At 41.7% G+C, this 23,683-nt stretch overlaps 1 protein-coding gene across 6 annotated transcripts in view; it reads right to left on the bottom strand.

The window, feature by feature from the left end:
* MRTFB (myocardin related transcription factor B) overlaps nt 1–18,035 on the bottom strand; it is a 281,630-nt gene extending 263,595 nt beyond the window's left edge. For 5 of the 6 annotated variants that reach the window (XM_033428767.2, XM_049699597.1, XM_049699601.1 and 2 more), the window contains exons 1-2: nt 17,926–18,035; nt 17,674–17,769 (exon numbers count right to left, since the gene is read on the bottom strand). The gene's annotated coding sequence lies outside the window, so the exon portion shown is untranslated. The remainder of the gene's footprint in view (nt 1–17,673; nt 17,770–17,925) is intronic. The other variant, XM_049699600.1, reaches the window with a different exon arrangement.
* Nucleotides 18,036–23,683: the final 5,648 nt, after the last annotated feature.

Raw genomic sequence — 23,683 nt, 5'->3', positions numbered from 1 at the left:
AATATTTTCCCTTTGCCGGGTAGGCCTGTCAGAGTTGATTTTCTATCACTTGTTGTTGAAAGATCCCTCACTGAGAGACGCTGGCCCATAAGAAAACATCATTTGGGTAAACTGACCACCCAGTCACATCCAGAAGTAAGAGCTAATCCTGCACTCCCTTTTCTCACCCTGTTGGTCTCTTCCAGAAACACATACCGTCCTGCGATCATGCACGTGCTCAACGGCTCCATTCTCCGTTTACTGAAATCCCGAATACTGCTTCCCTGCCGAGGCTTCCTCTGTCGCATCTCTCAGAATTACCTACGGCCTCACTTGGTTGTCATGCTACGGAGCTTATTCTGCCTTGCAATACAGTTAGCTATTTACAAGTCATTCGTTAACATTTATTGAAAGCTTCCTCCGTGTCATATCCTCAGCTCAGTGCTGGGGATTCAGGAGGAATAAAATCAGCATATATCTGAAATCTTTCTCAGTGCCGGGCACTGTGCTTAGCGCTTCACATGCAACAATTATGCCATCACATCTCCTAAAAAACCCCCGCAAGGTAAGTACAAATAACATCTCCACTTTACATGTAACAGGATGATTAATTAGGAAGTTACGGAGAGATACAGAGATCAAATAGATAGGAAATTGCAAAGGGAGTTACCAGATGAAGATACAGATTTTCACAGCAAATACTTTAGAATTAGGTTCACAACTCTAACCTCTCCAATTTCACGGGTCCCTAATCCACCAAGAGGATAAAAAAGAATCGACAGGTATTCAGAGAGGATTTTATGATGACTTTTTTGGGGGGCGAATACCATGTTGTCCTTCACTTCCCAACGAACACACACGCAGAAGGTGGGCATGCTTAACCCGTTCTTGCACCTCAAGTCTCGTGAGAGCAGCTTCTTCAAGATACTATGGAGAGTTTGGCAAGAGGTTCCTGTATCTGGGGAGATGGAGGCTATCCCCTGAGCAATCCAGAGGGTGAGAGATGTGGCTAGAAAGCCAAGAAGAGGATGAGAATTTCCTAGACTATCAACGGACCTCACAGGAGCGAGCTGACTGATGGATCATCTTAGATTTTGTCTCACAGGGTGGCTGAGAAGGGCAATGAGTCCTCATCAGAAGAGGCTGGAGATGAAACACCAGATTCTTGGGCGTGTGAAGGGGCTGGTGGTATGAGTTGCATTAACCCATGCTGGGGACTCTCTAATACCCGTGAACATGACCCTCGGCCATGACCCTGTGTGGTACCTAAGCATACCCAGAGGATGCAACATCTTCTTTTGATTCTAATAGTCAAGTAAGTACAGGCATACCTCATTTTATTATACCTTGCAGATAATTGCATTTTTTACAAATTGAAGGTTTATGGCAACCCTATGTCAAGCAAGTCTATCAGCACCATTTTTCCAACATTTGCTCACTTCGTGTCTCGGTGTCACACCTTGGTACTTCTCGCAATAGCAAAAAGATTATGACTTGCTGAAGGCTCAGATGATGGTTAGCAATTCTTAGCAATAAAGTATTTTAAAATTATGTGTGTATGTAAATTATGTATGTACTTTTTTTAGACATAGTGCTATTGCACACTTAATAGACTACAGTATAGTGTACACATAACTTTTATATGCACTGGGAAACCAAAAAAATTCATGTGACTCTCTTTAATGCAATATGGGCTTTATTGCCGTGGTCTGGAACCGAACCCACAATGTCTCTGAGGTCTGTCTGTACCTTCCTCCCCAACCCTTACTTGTCCTGAATTTTCTCTCTTCTACCCCCTTGTGTGTGTTTGTTGGGGGAAGATGGTGAGTGTCTATTTCCCTCTTCCCTGAAGGTCAGTAGCCCATTATGATGGGTGGATGGAGGAAGAGGAAAAACAGGTTTATCTTTAAATATAGTATGAGGTATTATTAATAATTGGATGGGACATTCTAATTTTGGAAATGAGACTAACTTGTGACTTAGAAATCATAGGACTTAAAAAAAAAACTACGAGTGAAAGGAAAGTCATGGTTCCCCCCTGAAGTTTCCATCCAGTGCCAAGATAAGGACTTAACCCACTGAAACTGCAGAGAGATAAGAGGAGGCAAAACTAAAGTTGGCTTCGTGATCTCATCCCCTAAGTTCTCCTAGACAGAAGGCCAGGCAGGTTAAGTGACCTACTCAGGGTCCCAGAGCCAGTGAAAAAGGCAGAAGCATGTTCTTAACCACATTATTAAATTATTTCCACCCTCAAGGAAATTACTCTCTCTTCTGTTCCTAACTGGCCTATTCTTTTTTTTTTTTTTTTGCGTTCGCGGGCTTCTCACTGTTGCGGCCTCTCCCGTTGCGGAGCACAGGTTCTGGACGCGCAGGCCCAGCGGCCATGGCTCACGGGCCCAGCTGCTCCGTGGCATGTGGGATCCTCCTGGACTGGGGCACGAACCTGTGTCCCCTGCATCGGCAGGCGGACTCTCAACCACTGTGCCACCAGGGAAGCCCCTGTACAGCCCACTTTGCTGTACAACTGAAACTAACACAGTATTGTAAATCAACTATAGTTCAATTAAAATTTTTTTCTAAAAAGAATATGATTCAAAGACCAGCAAATCTGGAGAGTTTCCTATTTCCATCTACCAAATGCTTTGATGATGATTACGATGATATTGGTATTATTAGCATGATCACTGAGACTCACTAAGTTCCAGGCACCAGGATGAGTGTTTTTTACATGCTTTCTGATTAAATCCTAGCAACCCCAGGTAATGGATCCACCTGTGCGTTAGCCCCACTTACACAGGAGGGCACTGAGGCTTGGAGGAGCACCTCACACAAGGATGCATAGGCAGCTAACAGAGCCAGATTTCAAACCAGGCCTGATACTGGAGCCACACTTCTAGCCAGGGTCCCTGGAACCTCACAGCCACCCTCCCCTCATGGCTGGGAGTTACCTGCAGGGAGTTTCCTGCTGCTATGCCTTATTCACTAAAATGGACCCTCTCACACTGTTTCTGTTGGTTTCCAATTAAAAAGTTTATTTGATCAGACCCAGTCACACAAGGCTGTCAGATCTTGAATTTTTTGAGAGCAAAAACATGGGACGTGCTTGGGGAATGGGCAGAGGGATATGATTTGTAGTTATGAAGGTGGTGACAGGACTGAGGGTCTTCTCTACTATTCAGGACATGAGTACATGGGACGTAGTGTAAGGCAGAAGCCAACATCCAGTAGAACTTGGTGACCACAATCTGGATCTCTCTAGACCTGTGATCTATCCCACTGTGGGATCAAGCAAAACCAGTGCTGAAGTTTTTCACCTACACCCACAGTGGGGATGTCTCCAAAAACTATTTATTGACACTATCTAGATGATAACTTTAGTGCAGTAGTTGAGAACACAGCCTTGGGAGTCAGATTGCCTTGGTTCAATACCTTAGCTCTGCACCCTCCATCGAAGCACTTAGGTTCTGAACTTTGGTTTCCTAACCTGTAAAATGGTGATGTAATATCTTCTTCTTGGTATTTATGAAAGTCGTTAGTCTATTCACAAATATTCCAACTCCCCTTCCCCTCTAGGTACATGATAAAGTTATTATTATATTTTTCATCCCCTTTGAAGTTAATCATGACCGTGTAATTTGCTGGCCAGCAAAATAAGAATGAAAGTGATTTCTCACTACCAGAGGAAGCTTTAAGAATTGATGACCAGTTTGATTTTTAACTTCAGGTGTTTCCAGTAGCCCCCACCCTGAGGGTCTCTGATGAGCCCTGCCCCTCCTCCCAGTTCTAATCACCACTGGATATGTAGCAGGAGGGAGAAATATATCTTTGTTGTCTTAAGCCAATGAAGTTTAAAGATTGTTTCTTACCACAGAATAACCTAGCCTATACTGACTATTACAGGGTTGGTGGGAGGATTAGATACAAAAAAAATGAAGTTTCACTAAGATACCTCTGTACACCCACAAGAACAGCTATAAACTAAAAGAGAGACAATAGCAAGTGTTAGCAATGATGTGGAGAAACTAGAATCCTCATAGGTTGTTGGTAGGAACGTAAAATGGTGCAGCCACTTTGGAAAACAGTTTGCCACTTTCTTAAAAATTTAATCATAAGCTTACTGTACAACTCAGCAACTGAACTCTTAAGTATCTTCCCCAAAGAAATGAAAATATATCTCCACACAAAGACTTGTATTTGAATATTCACAGCAGCATTATTTTATACCACAATAACTAAGAAGTTGGAACAATCCAAATGTCCGTTATACACAAATGTGGTATATCCATACGATGGAATACTACTCAGCAATAAAAAGGGAACAAAATACAGATGGTCCCCGACATGAAGTCTGACTTGTGATTTTTCGATTTTACAGTGGTGCAAAACTGAAATGTATTCTGTAGAAACCATACTTTGAATCTTGACCTTTTCCTGGGCTAGTGATATGTAACATGATTCTCTTTCATGATGCTGGGCAGTGGCAGTGACCACAACTCCTGGTCAACCATGCAATCATGGGGGTGAACAACAAATACACTTACAACTGTTCTGGACCCAGACAACCATTCTGTTTTTCACTTTCAGTACAGTGTTCACTAAATTACATGAGATATTCAACACTTTACTATAAAATAGGCTTGGTGTTAGATTATTTTGCCCAGTTGTTGGCGAATACATGTTCTGAGCATACTTAAGCTAGGCCAGGCATGATAGGTGGCAGGTTAGGTGTATTAAATGAACTTTCCGCTTATGAGATTTTCAATTTATGATGGGTTTATTGGGATGTAACCCCACTGTAAAGTCAAGGAAGATCTGTACTGATATATGCTACCACACAGACAAACGTCAAAAACATTGCACTAAGTGAAAGAAGCCAAAAGCCAAAGACTACATATTGCATGATTCAATTTCTATAAAATGTACAGAAAAGAGAAGTTTGTAGAGAGGCAGAAAGTTCAGTGGTTGCCTGGGGCTGAGAGTGGGAGTGAGAATTAACTGTACACAGGTTTGAGGGAGTGTTGGGAAGGGATGGGATAGTCTAAAACTGGATTGTGATAATGACTGCACAGCTCTATGTATTTTCTGAAAATCATTGAATTGTATGCTTACAATGGGTCAATCTTACGGTATGTAAATTCTATCCCACTAAAGCCATTAAGAAAAAACTGAGCACAACATCTGGCACACGGGGAAAGCTCAGGAAATGTTTGTTATTATTCATCATTTTAGGGATGAAATGCTAGGACTGAGCCTCTACAATGAATTAATTAGGAGTAAAGATTTGCACTTAGTGAAGAAGGGAGGTCTGGCGATTGGGGCTTGTCAGGGAACCCCATTCTTATACCCCCCAATTTTGTATGTCCTCTATGCTGATCACCACCTGTAACAGGCCAGTGGATACTTACACTGTCCTGCACCAAGTTCCACTTGGAGACCAGGGGTCAGGGTCAGGTATCCTAGCCCCAGACTATTGCTGTCCTCTGCTGACATTCCAGGATGCCTTGAAACTGAACCTTTTCAAGATGCTACAAGCAGACTTAACCTGGTCTGGCTGAAAAGTGTTTCACTCTCCATTGCACCCTATCCTCAAACCTGTATTGTCAACAACAATTCCCTGGTGGTGCAGTGGTTAAGACTCTGCGTTCCCAATGCAGGGGGCCCAGGTTCAATCCCTGGTCAGGGAACTAGATTCCACATGCATGCTGCAACTAAGAGTTCTCATGCCACAACTAAAGAGCCAGAAAGCCACGACCAAAGGAGCTGGTGAGCCACAAGTAAGGAGCCTGCCTGCTGCAACTAAGACCTGGTACAACGAAAAAAAAAAAAGTTGGAGCGGGGGAAGGGCAGGAAACCAGCCTGGTACACGCAGTTGTCTGTCAAGTGCAGCTGTAGCATTTGCAGACCAGCTGATGAAACTCCGAACAATTATGACTTAGGCCTTAGGGCTCCCCAGGTAAGACAAAACTGATTCAGAGAGGCCTTGAATCCTAGTGGGTTAAAGTTTGAAGGGTCACAGTTACAGTATCACTGATGGAAAGATGGAGTCCAGCCCTTCACTAGTCTGTTCAGGCTGCTATAACAGAATATCACAGACCGGGTGGCTGATAAGTAACAAAAATGCATTGCTCACAATTCTGGAGGCTGGGAAGTCCAAGATCAAAGTGCTGGCAGATTTTGTGTCTGTGAGGACCCACTTCCTAGTTCATAGATTGTCATCTTCTCCCTGTAACCTCACATGGTGGAAAGGGTGGGGAGCTCTCTGGGGCCTCTTTTATAAGGGCACTAATCCCATTCATGAGGGCTCCACCCTCATGACTAATCACCTCCCCAAGGCCCTGCCTTCTAATACCCTCATAGTTGGGGTTAGGTTTCAAACTATGACTTTTTTTTAAACTTATTTATTTAATTTATTTATTTTTGGTTGCATTGGGTCTTCGTTGCTGTGCGCTAGCTTTCTGTAGTTGTGGCGAGCAGGGGCTACACTTCATTGCAGTGCATGGGTTTCTCATTGCAGTGGCCTCTCTCGTTGCAAAGCACGGGCTCTAGGCACGTGGGCTTCAGTAGTTGTGGCCCGTGGGCTCAGAAGTTGTGGCTCACAGGCTCTAGAGTGCAGGCTCAGTAGCTGTGGCGCACAGGCTTAGTTGCTCCGTGGCATGTGGGATCTTCCCGGGCCAGGGATCGAACCCATGTCCCCTGCATTGGCAGGTAGATTCTTAACCACTGTGCCTCCAGGGAAGCCCCCAAATATGACTTAATGGGATATAAACATTTAGTCTCTAGCAACTAGAGACCACCATGGCCCTTTGGTTAGCATTCCGCAGGAAGCAACAGTAGAAAAGAGATAATGTGTATAGTAGCATCATCTGAACAACTGGCATTTTGGACCCATAGCCAGGTCCCCAACAGAGAAATGTGTTTTTGATCTTTTCTATTTCCAGGGCCTCAGTCCTAGCTATGACGTTCTCACAGTGCATCCATCTCTCTGGCTACTCACTGGAGAAAAGATAAGGTTTAAGTGGTTTTGTTATTCAATGAAAATAAAAAGAGCAATTAACTAAACAACTGAGATAAAAACTAATAAATCTAAGGACGGTAGAAGGAAATAAGGAAAGATAAAAGCAGACATAAGCAAATTAGAAAACAGAAAAACGATAGGATTGGTAAGATAAATAAAAAAACGAACTCTTAAAAAACCAATAAAACAGACAATCCTCTGGCAAGGTTACATGAGAAGAAAAGAAAAAATACAAGTAAATAGCCCTAGAAATATGAAAGGGATGAGAAACAAAGACATGAAAGAAGATTACAGTTAAAAGCACGCTCTGTTCAAATTTATACTAATAAAATATTAACCAAAATAAGACAATATAATCCACTCAAGAAGAGGTAGAAAAATTCAAGACAAAAAAAGTCACAGAAGAAGCTGATAAAGAGCTTTCTGCAACTTTGCTGAAATGAGAACTCAGATGATTTGGGCGGGGGTGGGGGAGTGGGCAAATTCTGTCAAACCTTAAGGGAAGAGAGAATTTCTATATGACTGAGCGGGTTCCAGAGCATAAAAAATGTTTAAAAGTGTCTCAGATGATTTTACAAACTAACCCAGCTTTCGTAACCAAATCCTGAGAAGAGAGAAAAAGAGACAGAGACAGAAAACAAGAGCCTTAGACCAAACTTATTTAGGGATAGTGTACTGGGTTGACTAGTGTCACCCCAAAATCCATATCCACCTGGAACCTCAGAATGTGACCTTAACTGGAAATGGGGTCTTTGTAGATGTAATTATTAAGATGATATCATACTGGATTAGGGTGCACCCTAAATCCGGTGACTGCTGTCCTTCTAAGAAGAGGAGAGGACACACAGAGATGCGCTCGGAAGGAGAAGGCCACGTGAAGATGCAGGCGGAGACTGGAAGTCAACGAATGCAAATGTCGCCAGCAGCCACCAGGAGCTGGAAAGATTCTCCCCTGGAGCCTCTGGAGGGAGCATGGCCCCAATGACACCTGGATTTCCAACTTCTGGAACTGGGAGAGAATAAAGTTCTGTTGTTTGAAGCTACCCAATTTGTGGTGCTTTGTTATGGCAGCTCTCAGAGACGAAGACAGATAGGGATGCAGGTATTTTTCTATTTCGTTGGTCATTTGAGTCATTTTGAAAGGAAAGAGAATATATGGGCTGAATTTACTATCTGGGAAACAAATGAATACGGAAGTCCCTACGTTGCTCCCTCCTGTGGGTCTACCCCGGTGGTCTCATGATCACCTGGAGGACTTAGACTCAGCAATACTTTTTCCCCAAGCAATTATGGGACCTGGAGCAAGAGTTTGATGGGAGGCCTGTATACCATATGGCTAGAGTGATTAAGAGATGAAAGTAAGCTAACTGTGCTTAAAAAGTGTTGCACTTCTACCTTGATGGATATACTTTTATAACCACTTGGGAAGCCAAGTTTCAACTGAGAATTCTCCCAGTCTCCTTGGCATTCTAAGATATTATTGAGTGGCATAAGGACAGTTGAACACCCTTTCCTCATGCTCCCCAGCTCCGTCCTACATCATAATGGGCCTATGGGATTACTGTGGACATTTCAGCCCACTTGTCCAAGCTTTGTCCACCCTCTACACAAGCAGCTGTCCCTGGGACTTCCCTGGTGGCGCAGTGGTTGAGAATCCTCCTGTCGATGCAGGGACACGGGTTCAAGCCCTGCTCCAGGAAGATCCCACATGCCATGAAGCAGCTAAGCCTGTGTGCCACAACTACAGAGCCTGCGCTCTAGAGCCTGCGAGCCACAACTACTGAGCCTGCATGCCACAACTACTGAAGCCCACGTGCCTAGAGCCTGTGCTCCGCAACAACAGAAGCCACTGCAATGAGAAGCCTGCGCACTGCAACAAAGAGTAGCCCGTGTTCGCCACAACTAGAGAAAGCCCGTGCACAGCAATGCAGCCAAAAATAAATAAATAAATATTTTAAAATTAAAAAAAACAAATGCAAAAAAAAAAAAAAAACCAGTCATCCTTGGTCATTCTTCCAGGCCTGGGAGTGCAAACACGTGCCGTGCTGTCCTCCACTGGAAGAACGGACATAGGAAAGAGGCCTGCACAGGCCCTGGATGCAGGCTTGGGCCATTTAGATAGAAGGCAGGGAGCACAGGGCCCAGGCATTCAGTAATCCAGAATTCCCAACCCAAACAGGCCTGCACCCACTTGTAGGACCTTCACCCTGTGGTCTCCTTACCTTCTGCGGAGGAGTGTGGCCAAAAGAGGGACAGAGCAGGGCCCTGTAAATCAAAGGCAGGAGCTGCCCTTGCCTGGGTCGAAGGGTGGTTTTGCTTAATACTTTGTCACATTGCAAAAAAAGACCCAATTCTACAGTACACTGAAGACAATGGATACTTTATTAATAGCTTTATGAGACATCAGAGAAAGGAACCAAATTACAAACCACAGCAGACACTGTGAGAAATCTCGGTCCCTTCCCCCCAGAGTTCTTTCCCCCTCCTCCTCAAAGAGCCTCTAAAAAAGCAAGATTTCTGTACTGAGAAGAGTCGAGCTTGAACATTTCTCCCTCAGCAAAACAAAAGCCGAATAATCATCCATCAATCCTCTAGAATGTCCGCGTGGCCATGGTGAAGCTTTACCACCTCTCCCTTCCCTCTAAGTGTCACACTATTTACCCAAGAAAACAAGGAGGAGATAGTGGTGGTCGTGCGATGGAGGCAATAGGTGAGTTTTGCTGCAAAAACAAAACAAAATAGACCTTTTCCCTCCTAGTTTTGTAACTCTTCAATAAGACAGAAAGTGGAATACAACTGTATAAGAAAAGAATAACATAATGTGACTAATTATAGCTTAGTTCCACACATCACAAAGGCAAGGATGGTTCAATATTAGAAAATGTATGGATTCATCACATTCATCCATCAGAGAAGAAAACCATATCAGCTAATAGAATTCAAAGTTCTCTCTTCATATAATATTCCTGTTAGATTGGAGAGAGACAGAGGCTTCACGTGAAAAAGAATAACTCAGGAGTCTACAAAATAGCTAACTGGTCAAACAGGAGGAGGCAAGAATGCCTGGTATTCCAACTCAATACAGTCTTATATTCTGGAAGTTCTAGCTAAAGGGGGTCATACTCTGAGCCTGGGTTGAACCTGACCGTCAGATAGTCTATATTTGACTTGCCTGTTGTTTAAAACGTTTGAATTCATTTTCAACACTTAAAAGACTTATAGATTTCACATTTTAAAAAACACTTGATTTTTGGTATATCTTTTAAAAAAATCTGACCACCTGTCAACACGTGGCCTGTTTCTCTAACGGCACAAAATGGCTGGAGCTGAGTAAGAACTTCTCCCTTTAGGTAAGACTTGTGCTCTCCCGTTTGCCAAAGGCCTCACCGGGCCCAGTTCTCTCATTTATGTTACTTGCCTGGGCCCCATAGGCATCTGAATTCCTGAACCCGTACTGAAGCCAAGAACTAGAAAAAGAGGTATAAATGTGGAAAGGGAGACAAAATTATCATTTGGGGGGGGAATGAGCTACCTGCAACATCCAAAAGAATCAATGAAAAACCCTTAAAATGAATAAGAGTTCTGTAAGATGGCCAGTTACAAAATCCATAAAAATTAATATAGCAGAATGACTCGGGGTTGGGGGAGGTAAGAGAGTTTAGTCACCATGTGCAATAACAACAAAAAACTTTGAATTAACTTCGCAAGAAATGTGCAGGATTTGTGTGACTCAAACTTCAAGATACTGCTGAAGAACAGGAAATACAAGTAAAGTAAAACACACCATTTTCCTAATATTGTTGTAAGGATGTCCATTATTACCAAAATAACATAAATTTAATATAATTCCAATAAAAATCTAAACAAAACTTTTTTGGGGAAACTTGACCAAGAGGGTCTTAAATATTTGTCTGGAAGAATAAATGCTTGAGGATAGCCAGCTAGCCAATAAAAATGTCAAAGAGCATAATAATAGGGAAGCATCTGTCCAACAAATAATTAAAATTCATTATAAAATGATAATTAAACTTATAAGATGTGACTATAGGAACAATCAGCATAACAGGATGAGACTTGAAAGCACAAAAACAGATCTGAATGTGCACATAAATATAGTACAAGTCCTACTTCAAATGAGCAGGTAAAGAAAACATTTTTCATAGAGTTACCATATGATCCAGCAATCCCACTCCTAGGCATATATTGGAAAAAACTCTAATTTGAAAAGATATATGCACCCTAATGTTCATAGCAGCACTATTTACAATCACCAAGACATGGAAGCAACCTAAATGTCCATCAGTAGATGAATGGATAAAGAAGATGTGATATATACACACACATACACACACAATGGACTATTACTCAGCCATAAAAAAGAATGAAATAATGCCATCTGCAGCAACATGGATGGACCTAGAAATGATCACACTAAGCGAAGTAAGTCAGAAAGAGAAAGACAAATACCATATGATATCACTTATATGTGGAATCTAAAATATGACAAAAATGAACATATCTACGAAACAGCAGTGGACTCACAGACATAGAGAACAGACCCGTGGTTACCAAGGGGAGGAGGAGTGGGGAAGGGGAAGATTGGGAGTTTGGGATTAGCAGATGCAAACTAGTACGTATAGAAAGGATAAACAACAAGGTCTTATTGTATAGCACAGGGAACTATATTCAATATCCTGTGATAAACCATAATGGAGAAGAATATGAATATATATATGAATATGTATATATACATATATATATGAATATGAATATATATATGAATATAATATTCTTATATATATAAGAATATATGTATAACTGAATCACTTTGCTGTACAGCAGAAATTAACACAACATTGTAAATTCACTATACTTCAATGAAATTTAAAGAAAAAGAAAACATTTTTCAAGAAATGATGTCGGGCAACTAGCTAGCCATTTTGAAAAAGTTAGCTCCAGACTTCCCATCATAAACTGACATAAGTTTTTGATGGAACAGAGATTTAAATGTAGAAAATGAAATAAGAATACTCCCCTAAAATTCAGGTGAATTTTACATATCCTCAAATGAAAAGGGAATTTTTAAAATACCAAAACATATCAGATTAAAAAAATCTGAAATGCAAAAGCGTAGAAAAAAAGATAAAAGACAAATTTAGAAAAATGTTTGCAATGTTTATGAAACTGGTTAAAACCCTCAACAGAGGTAGCTCTTACAAAGACATAAGAGAAAGAATATTGGGTCAATAAAAGGGGAAATGACACCAATAGACAATTCACACACACACACACACACACACACACACACACACACGCAAAGGGCTGGGGAGGGGGGTGGGGGTTGGAGAGAGAGAAACAAATGGCCAAGAAACAGATGAAAAAATTAATCTCAATAATAATTGAAGAAATACAAGTTCAAATAGTGAAATGACATTGAACTTAAGAGTACTTTGATAGAAGTCACAATGCTGCCATTCTTAGTGAGTTTGTAGGAGAATGGGTTCTCACATCCTGCTGACGTGAATATCAATTGATAAAACCTTTTTGGAGAGCAAGTCCACTGGATATATCAAAAAGTGAAAACACGTTCTTACTCTTTGATTAGGAATTCCCACGTACCAGAATTTATTCTGAGAACGTTATCATGGATGTGCACGAAGGCTTAGAGTAAATGAGACACATGTCAGCATTTCTTCTAATAGGGAACCATTGGAAACGTAAGGGTCGACAGCACAGAGCTGGTCTGATAAAGTCTGGGGCTGATACGAGTGTGGGAGAGCAACTTGGATTGGTTGGTGGCGCTGATGCACATTTGATAAATATTTTAAATTCCATCCACACAAGGATATACTCTGTACCGCTCAAATAATGACGTGGAAGAACATTTATCACATTGAAAAACTATATACAATAGCATCTATGGGAAGATTCCAAAACAGAAAACAGCCTAGGATACACGTCAAAATGCCAGAAATGATATCTCTGGCTAGTAAACTTAGATGTAGTGTTTTGCCTACTCTTATTTTCTAATAATTGCACAAGATTCTTAGTTTCTTTAGTAGAAGTTCTTTTTTTTTTTTTAAGTAATTGTCAACCCTGGTGGAAGCTACTCCTGGGTCAAGGATGGTCACATCTAGAAAGTGTCCATGGCTAGGGTCAGGGTACTGGTAGTGAGATAAAGGGTTACAGGCTTTCAGGAGAAAGAGATATGTATATATCAGGAGATTAACATATGAATATGTATAGAAAAATGCCCAAATGAGGGGATTATGGTTGTTATTTTCTACATTCTTTTCTATAGAGCAAATATGATGAGATTTTGTGTTGTTTATAATTGGGGGGGAGGGGATGAACACAGTACAACTGGTAAATATTATAAAAGCCTACCAGGGCTGGGCTTCCCTGGTGGCGTGCTGGTTAAGAATCCGCCTGCCAATGCAGGGGACACGGGTTTGACCCCTGGTCTGGGAGGATCCCACATGTTGCAGAGCAACTAAGCCCATGCGCCACAACTAGTGAGCCCGTGTGTCACAACTACTGAAGACTGCACGCCTAGAGCCTGTGATCCACAACAAGAGAAGCCACTGCACTGAGAAGCCCGCGCACCGCAACGAAGAGTGGCCTCCACTCGCCGCAACTAGAGAAAACCCACATGCAGCAACAAAGACCCAACACAGCCAAAAATAAATAAATAAAATAAAAATAAACTGTAAAATGTCATTAAAAAAAACAAACCCTACCAGGGCTATAAATCCTACCAGGGCCTGGCCTTGCCACCCCCCATATCCCACCCCCATCCCTCCTTAGGTTGCTGTGCACCAGTGCCTGGGGTTCTGTTGCTTCCTTTTTCCCACCTCTGCTTTCCTAGTTTCTTCTGCCAGGAGAGACTTCTCATTTTTTGTATAAAATACAGATAAATATCTTTTAGATATTGCAATAGGAGAAGATTGATTAGACAATTTTAAAAAAATTTCTTAAATTAAAAGCTTTAGTTACATCTTATGGTTACCAGTGGGGAAGGGGGAGAGGGATAAGTTGGGAGATTGGGATTGACATATACACACTACTATATATAAAATAGATAATATGGGCCTACTGTATAGCACAGGAACTCTACTCAATACTCTGTAATGACCTATATGGCAAAAGAATCTAAAAAAAGAGTGGATATATGTATATGTATAACTGATTCACTTTGCTGTATAGCAGAAACTAATACAACATTGTAAATCAACTATACGCCAATAAAAATTGAAAAAAAAAGAAAATTAAAAAATGTATTAGCTCAAAAAGAGTCATGTACCACAATGTTCATTGCAGCACTATTTACAGTAGCCAGGACATGGAAGCAACCTAAGTGTCTATTGACAAATGAATGGATAAAGAAGATGTGGCACATATATACAATGGAATATTACTTGCCATAAAAAGAAACGAAATTCAGTTATTTGTAGTGAGGTGGATGGACCTAGAGTCTGTCATACAGAGTGAAGTAAGTCAGAAAGAGAAAAACAAATAACGTATGCTAACACATATATATGGGATCTAAAAAAAGAAGAAAAGGTTCTGAAGAACCTAGGGGCAAGACAGGAATAAAGACGCACACGTAGAGAATGGACTTGAGGACACGGAGAGTGGGGGAAGGGTAAGCTGGAACGAAGTGAGAGAGTGGCATGGACATATATACCCTACCAAATGTAAAATAGATAGCTAGTGGGAAGCAGCCGCATAGCACAGGGAGATCAGCTCCGTGCTTTGTGTCCACCTAGAGGGGTGGGATAAGGAGGGTGGGAGAGAGACGCAAGAGGGAGGGGATATGGGGATATATGTATACGTATAGCTGATTCACTTTGTTATACAGCAGCAACTAACACAACTATGTAAAGCAATTATACTCCAATAAAGATTAAAGAAATGTATTAGCTACAAAAGAAAAGATTGATCTATTTTATTATCTTAAGAACTTTTATCCATCAAAAGGTACCTTAAAGAAAGTGAAAAGAAGTACAGCAAACAAAGGATTAGTATTGAGAACATATCAGGGACCGCTTTTATAAGAAAAGCACCAGCAATTGTAGAAAGATGGGCAAAAAACACACACAGACACTCTTCAGAAGAAAGGAGGTGTACTTGGCCAATCAAATTCAAAGGGATGCTCACCATCAAAGGTAAAAATGCGAATCAGAGCCACAGTGAGGTACTGTTTCACACACAATCAGTCGCCAAAAATGAAAAAGCCTGAAAACATCAAGTGTCGGACAGGGTGTGGACCCATCACTTCTCATACACGTTGCTGATGGGGGTGTAAACTGGGGCAACCATTTTGGGGAACGGTTTGGCTTTGTACTCTGAAATCGAGCACATGTGCACAATCCAGCTTAACAATTTCACTCCCAGGTACGTGCCCAAGAGAAATGCTTGCATATGTGTAAGACCACTTCCAAGAATGTTCATAAAAGTACCGTTTACACTATCAAGAATCTGTAAATGACCCAAATGACCAGTAACGAGAGGGTTGCTGGATAAACTGTGGGACGCTTATATCATAAAATATTATAGAGGAGCCAAAACAAGCCAAAGGCAGCAACATGCAACAGTAGATGAATCTTAACAGTGTAAGTCCTAAAAAATTGCATATAACACGATGTCTTTTCTATAAAAGTGAGAACAACATATATACACACATATAGACACATACACTTTTCTGAATACATATAATATATATATAAAACCGTGAGGCTAGATAAAAAAGAAAGCAAGGGCATACTGAACACATAAATCAGGATGAGTGTTCGCTTTGGCTTGGGAGAAGCAGGGAAATAGGCTGGGGGTAGATCTGTGTGGTTAGATGTAAGTTATAATCTTATTGTCAATGTTCTAGCTTTTTTGGGGGGGCGGGGCAGTAGCTTCATGAGTACTTTCTCATTATTAAAAATAACAAACTAAATAAAGCAGGTCATACATGGATCAATGGCGACGTGTTTCAGGAACCAAGGATTATTAATTAGTTATGCACTTCTGTGCACCGGAGTCCAACAAGAAATAAAAAACCTATGTTAAACGAAAGTTAGAATATGATAAAGGAAACACAATTATTAACCAGAGGAAACATAGGAAGCTTGAATCTGGATGACAGATTGAAGATTCAGTTTGAAGGCATAGATGGAAGGTTTGAAGCACCTATTACAAACCACATGCAAAGGTATCTCCTAAACTGCTCTAAGGAGTAAGTTATAGAGACCTACCTGGGGCTTGTCTTTCATTTTATAAAAATTCTCTTCCATTTCAAAACCACCCTCTGACACCATTCAGCGAAACCAGGGAATAGCCCAGAGACCTTCAGCAGCTGAGGACATTGTTTCCTTGACTTTTCAAGACAACTCAGCTCTCTCATCGGCTGGAAAGACTCGTCTCATGCTATCTTATTCCTACAAGGCATTAAATGTGAAAGAAGGCCTAGCTGGGCAGTTTGCCACGAAGTCTACTTTTACAGCCTCTGTAACCTATGCTCACGGCATCCCAGAACTCTGTAATGCATATCACAGTGCTTGGAAGGTTTGGTCATTTCCAGGCAATGAGTGCGTGTGTGTTTAATCCAAGTAATATTTACTGTAATTCCATTATTACAAATTCAAAAGTTGGCTCTGCTTTTCAGATTCTTTTAAGATCTGGAAAAAACAACAACCTATAACTCCAGCCCCTGGGCTGTGTTCTGCTTACCGTCTGGCACACAGTAGGTGCTTCATGAGTGTTTGTTGAGTTAACTGGCATTGTTTTCCAAATAATGATTTTGAAGACCCTGGATTTCAAGAGTAAACACTTGCTGAGTCATCCCTTCTACAGATCGTGTTTACACAGGCACACCTCGTTTTACTGTGCTTTGCAGTTACTGCGTTTTTTACAAACCAGTATCAATCACGTCTATTGGCATTTTTCCAACAGCATTTGCTCACATCATGCCTCTGTGTCCCATTTTGGTAATTCTGGCAATATTTCGAGATCTTTCATTATTATATTTGTTGTCGTGATCTGTGATCTTTGATGTTACTGCCATGACTCACGAAAGGCTCAGATGATGGTAAGCATATTTTAGCAAAGTATTCTTTAACTGAAGTATGTACATTGTGTTTTAGACATAATGCTACTGCACACTTACTAGATGACATTACAGTGTAAACATTACTTTTATGTGCGCTGCACATAAAATTTGTGCAGAAAATTTGTGTGACTTGCTTTATTGTGATATTTGCTTTCTTGAGGTGGTCTGGAACCAAACCTGCGGTTTCTCCAAGGTGTGCCTGTATAGCAAAAAACAGTCTAAAAAGAATGAATGCATTCATGGGGGGTATGTCAGGTAAATAGATGAAATTTGGGACTGTCTCTGGAAATTAAGGACACAGCTAGTATATGTGAGATCAGCCTCTGTGGCAAGGACATACCTTCAAAGTATATGTAGAATCCAGGGAGTCAGAAAATACACACACACATACACACAAGCACCTCCCCCCGCCACAGATTTAGTAACAGAGAGATGAGATTAAAACAAAGCCCTCCTATATTAATGACCTTCTTGTAAAGATGACAAATTTTCCAAATCACTTTGTTGTGTCCCTTGAATTTGTTCACCAAAAGACAGCAGCCGACATACGGAACTATGAAAGAAATAATTAAAACCTTACCCACAAGGTTATCAGCCAGAAGTAGGTATTATGGAGAGAATCTCTCTAGGAGGAGGAAGAAACAGTCACTTTTCCTGTCCACCACGGGCATGTCATCTGAAAGCAGAAAAGTATCACATACTTTTCAGAAGAAGATCGTGAGCCAGTCCCTGCATAAACTCATATTCATATTTTCCCAATTGAGGTCGATCACATCTAAAAACATCTGGGCCGCCCCTCCCTTCACTGTGGCTCTTTCTTGATTAGCCCCACCTGCCAAACCACTTGGTTTTTCTTTTTTTGTCATCTAAGCACACATGTGTTCCTTTCCCCCTAAATTAACTTGCTCTCGGGTTTGCTGGCATCCAAGTGTTAAGTCATTTCACCTGTGTGGGATCTGTCGGCACCGCCCATCGGCGAAGCTCCTGGGCGCAGTTATGCTGTTGGCTTGCTCTGACTTGTATTTGCTGAAATGGGAAGGCACCCAGGGCATAAACAGACGTCTCCAGTCTCGAGGCTGCCGGGGAGCAGGTGGAGGCAGGTGCATGGCAGGTCCTTCTTTCTGCCTTTGCTACCCAGCATCTACCCCCTCTCCAAATTTGTTGCCAGTCTATGCTTTACCTGTCTGTGCTGTCTTGGGTCAGTAAAAATAAATAACTCACCTACCAGCACTACTCTGGGCGTGTGGGATCAGCACACCAGTGTTAGGTGGTATGACATCATCATCCTTTCATGCGTGTACACTTCCTCTGTGTTTGCATCCAAATACAAAGCAACAGATGGGTATGGATGGGGTAGTGAGGGCGTATACCAAGAGCTTAAGGATAAATCACCATAAAAATGGGTTGGTCAGGTCTTTTCTTTTTCCACCAAACTGTTAACTGCGTTTATTACTTAAAAAAATCTTCGCGGTGTAATTTACATACAATAAACCGCACACAATTAAAGTGTATACTTTGAATGATAACTGGCATATGTATATGTTGTGACACTGTCACTGCAATATTCCAGACATTTCCATCAACTCCAAATGAGTTTCCTTGTGGATATGGCCAGTTTTTATCTTCAATTTGGAAGCCTTTTTGGTTTTGAGGGAATCAAATCTCACCTAGGAGCCCAAGGCTTAGCATGGGGTCACTGATAGTATTGAAGAAATTAACAGCAAAACACAGCACCCCCACCCACCACCCCCCACCCCTCCACCTCCCCAAATCCACCACTTCCGCAGGGAAAACAATCCCTCTGACCAACAAAAGACTCGGGACTTCCAGTATGACTCACCCTCAGTCCTGGAGCGCATACTCAGGCTCTGATAAGAGGCAGTCAGTCTGTCCTCCGTTTGTTTATGAGTCATGCTGGAAATCAGGCAGCTCCTTTTTTCTCTCTCCCATGTCACGGTTCTCTCCCATGTCACGGACAAGAATCAGAGGCAGATACACCCCATTCAAAGTGCAGTCCTCCTTAAAGTGTCCGGTGACTCAATGGGGACCCCTACCGGTGGAGACAGAGAGGGCCACGTCATGGAGTGGAGGTCTGCCTTTCTCCCCACACTTCAAGGCCAGATCTTAGCGACTTGCAGATTTGCAAGAGACTTGGGAAAAAGCAGCTGAGTTTTCTGTGCATCCTGTTCACCGATTATTAGTGACAGAGTGGGGCGTGAGTCACAGCCTGCAGCCGGTGCCCACACTGGAGCGATTAACCACATAATTGCTTCAGTGATGAACCTTCCCCCAGCTGCAACCCGCCTCCCCTGGTAGAGCTTTAGGCTGTGAGCCAACAAGTCTCAGTGGTAGGAATAGTGAAGGCCGGGGTTTAAAACGCCCAAGTTGTGATTCCTTTAGCCAGTGCCTTCCTGGCCCCGATTTAAAGTTCCTGCACACAAGTCCTGACGGGAGCAGTGGGGATGTTTCAACTAGAATTAATGTCATGATCAAGTCAACGTAAAGTAGATTGATCTGCTGTTTCAAGGTATTGCGGCAAAGTGCTCTGTTTGGAGAACAAATCACCATAGCAACTCAGCTGCCCCAGTTACAGTAGGCGCAGGACGACCAAAATAAAAATCCTTACCAAGTCACAGGATTGGCTAGTGAGAGCTGCTGAACAGAATATCAGTTTCCAGACGGCATGAGCCAGCACGTATTTTGGCTTCCTAAATCACTGAAAGGGACGCTTTAAATAATAATAAAACTATCCAGCCAGGTTACAAGCAGAGGGGTTCTGGGCCATCCCCCCTCCAGCTTAAACACAAGCAGACTTCACCGCCAAACAGCAGCATTTGTCCTTAAAACAGACTTCGGGAAAGGGCTCATTGTTACTTATTGGGGCTTGCCAGTTCCGTTCCAAGTTGGGAGTAGATGGTACTCTAAATGCTGGTTTTTAAGAAGAGCCAAATCAGCATGAAAACAGGTTTTATGTAGGTGTGAAAAGAAGAAAAGCAAAACCACTCTTTCTTCCCTCCACCCTCTGGACCCCCAGCACCGAGTTCTGGTTCCATTGATTATCTGTTCTCTCTCTAGCATCTTCCTTCTCTCACTCGGCTCTGTTCCTTCCTTCTGATCACCTACAAAATCACCTTGGCCGTGGGGCTTGCCCATTGTTCTCTGCATCCGCACCGTCCAGGGCTTCTTTTGGCCCCTCAGTCTGGTGTGTGTCCCGGGATGCCCAGAGCTCTCTGCCTTGCTGCAAACTGAGGCCACCAGTGTTCCTACTGTTCCACTCCTGATGCTGTGGGTCACTCCCTTGAAATTCTCTCCTGCTTTTGATTCTGGTTGCTGCATGATTCAGAATCTTCTTTTTATAGTCTGTCTCCTCTATTGTCTCACTTCCTAAATTTAGGCATTTTCTAAAGTCCTGTCTGTTTCGTACTTGCTTTAACCATTTATCTGATGTCTTCAATTCTCATTTCTAAGCAGTTGTCTACCACATCTTCAGCTGAGACTGTCCACCTGACTATCGGTTATCTCAAAACCAACTTGGTCAAAACTGAGCTTAATCTCCCCAACACAATAGGATCCTTCTCCAGACTCTTTGTTTCTGTTAATGGCTTCATCATTTCCTGAGGCTTAAAGGCTAAGTGTTATTTAGACTCTTCCTAGGCAGATAATTTCTTTGCTATGTTCCATAGACTGTCCTTTGATGCTTCTTCCATTTATGTCCTTCTTTCCATTTCCAAAGCTATCATCTGAGTTCTGGCCATCGGCACCTGTTGCTAGGGTTGTTACAACAGCTTCTGAAATGGTGTTTTCACCTCCAGCCCTTCCTTTGAGGTAGCAAGGTATGGTAGAAGGAAAGCAGGCTTTGAGTTGGAGTCCCACCTCTGCCGTTTACTTCCACTGTGACTTTAATTTCTTAATCCCTGAGTCTTAGTCTTCTCACCTGTAAAGCAGGTATAATCCGTATATTTCAGGGTGTGAGGATTTAATGGGGTAACATACATAAAATACCTGGTGCACTTTAAGTGCTCAACTGATGTTAGTTCCTTTCCATTTCAAACTCACTACTGCCAGACCGAAATCTTAAGACAGACTTCGTGGTCACGTCCTTCCCTTACTCAAGCATTCGTTTTTCTACTGAAATGAGGACAAACTCCTTGAGCCTAGCACTTGAGAGGCTCCTACGGTATGGCCCCCGTGTCTTGTTCCAACTCTGCTGTTCACGACTCTTTCTTTAAACACCATTCTATTTCCCATCTGCTTCTTTGCTAGTGCTCTGGACTGGGACTTAAGTGCACTGTCTGCATCTCCGTCTGATGAAATTCTAGCTGTTCTTTAAGAGTCATCTTGAATTCTATCTTCTCTCTGAGGCCATCCCTGCTCCCTACCATTGGATATGACATCTTCCTCTGGCCCCTGGAGCACCCTCTCTTGTGGCATTTTTATTATTCTACTTGCTCATGTTCTTTGCTTGACGTCTCTTTACTGCACGACTGAATGTCCTTGATGGCACGGACAGTTACAGCACTGAACCCAGGGAGAGCCCTCTGCCTTCTCTCTCTGCCTTATGCAATAAACGCTTTATGCCAAAACCAAACCTGCCTGGTCACGCTTCTCTTCGTCTACCGAGCTTTCTTCTTCCCTAAGCTTCTGCCGGGTGTCACTTTTCCCAGAAACAAAGTTGCACAGGGAAGCAAATCTCTTACTCAGTGAAAGGCATTCTCTCATTGACACCAAAATTCTGGAGGTTATCATTACAGGAAAAGTGTCCCCAAATATCATCTCAAATATACCGCGTCACCATTTCATCAGACCCAGTTTATTTACTATTTTCATGAACCCCAGGAAATTCCCTTGTTTGAAATCACAAGTTGATTTTGTTTACCTGTCTCCCAGGCCCCCAGGGAGCACTGTTGTTTCCGTGTAGAAATACCTGCTTCATGCAAATGGATCCTTGGGAATATCTGAAACTTCTCTTTTTTCTCATTCATGAATCAAGTCTCTTTAACACTGATAATACGACACAGAAAAGGAATTCAGATTAAAGATTCCATTGAGCTTTTGTAAACGGAATGAGAAAGACAGGGCCACTGAACCAGCATGTTAAAATGTGTCTATAGTTCTTAAATATTTAATCAATTTATAGTTTTTAATATTAATGTCTTAGTTCCAAAGTACAGTTCTTAAATATATATATGTATATATATATGTAATAAAATCCGCCTTCTAATTTATAAGGTTTCATTTTAGGATGAATGAGGCTGGAAATATGGATTCATCATTACATGGGAGCTCATGTTGGCAACACCATTTGCAAAGCACAATTTTCAAAAGGTTAAAAACATGACTCTCATACAAATAGAAAAATAACAGAAGTCAAAGATTTTTTTCAATTCAATTAATGAGGAAACCAGTAAGATGTCAAGACTGATTCAAGAGAAAATTCAAGGACCTGGAGATTTGTAGTTGGTCAAAGGAATTAAGAATAAATTTGCTAACAAATGCAAAACTGGTTAATGTCCCACTAGGCAATATTCTTTGTGGTGTTACTGTACAAGAATCATTTGTAATGCTATCAGTTTTCTGCAAATTAACCCCTATTCTTATAAGCTTGCAAAATAGCCTTCCTAATCAGTCAGCAAAAGGTTCCCAGTCCTAGAAAATCAGATAATCCCTGGGCAGCAGAGGTCACTAGGCAACATCCAGGTCTACAGAGTAAGGGTACTCAGTACTCTTTTGGACCTCTTTCCAAGTTTTGCATACCTGCTCTTGACACTTTTCTCTGACAGGTATGGAAACAAACCAATCTGCTTTTTCTGTATTTGTCATTAGATTTATGAAAGGGGACACAAAGCACAGTCTCCCACTCTCCACCGGCCCTCCTTTGCCCCCAGTTTTTCATCATGGGCTGTGGAGTCAAACTGCTTGAGTTCCAATCATGGTTCCATTTACTACTGGGTGACCTTGGAAAAATTACTTAACCTCTCTGTGCCTCAGTTTCATCATTGTAAAAGAGGAATTTAAGTAATAGTACCTTTATGGCTTTACCATGAGGATTAAATGAGATAAAGCACAAATGCTAATACATGTGAGTTATATTACTACTGAGTAAGGGTTCATCATTCTACCAGAGTATTCGGACATTAAAACATTTTGAGAAATAAACTGTCTGACACCTTATGTTAAAGAGGGTTTCGGTTCTACATTTCAAGGCAGAAGCAAAATACTTAAATCACTGAAATGAGTCAATTAGTAAACTAATGATTAACTTGTTTAAGAGGCTACAACAAATTCGCAATGTGTTAAAAGAGTAATTTACTTCTTTTAACTTTAAAAGGAATGTTGAAGGAACAAAAATGTATGAGTCAGGGGTGGCAGGAAATTAATCTTTGTTGAGTTAAGGTGTCCCAGGCATTATACTTACCCCATATTCATTACATTGTCAACAAATGAGTATTTTCAGAAGGAGAATGGTTTTCCCCCTTCCTTAAGGACACATGCTACAAAATGAAAAACAGTAAAGGAAAATAACCAAAAGAAAAATACTCTGATGCCTTAGAAAGTGGGTTTACCAAGCAAGTCAAATGCCAAAGCAGTGG

The sequence above is a fragment of the Orcinus orca genome, chromosome 16, assembly GCF_937001465.1.
Source record: "Orcinus orca chromosome 16, mOrcOrc1.1, whole genome shotgun sequence".
In the NCBI taxonomy this organism is placed as follows: Eukaryota; Metazoa; Chordata; class Mammalia; order Artiodactyla; family Delphinidae; genus Orcinus; species Orcinus orca.
This window is presented reverse-complemented; position numbering and strand designations above follow the sequence as displayed.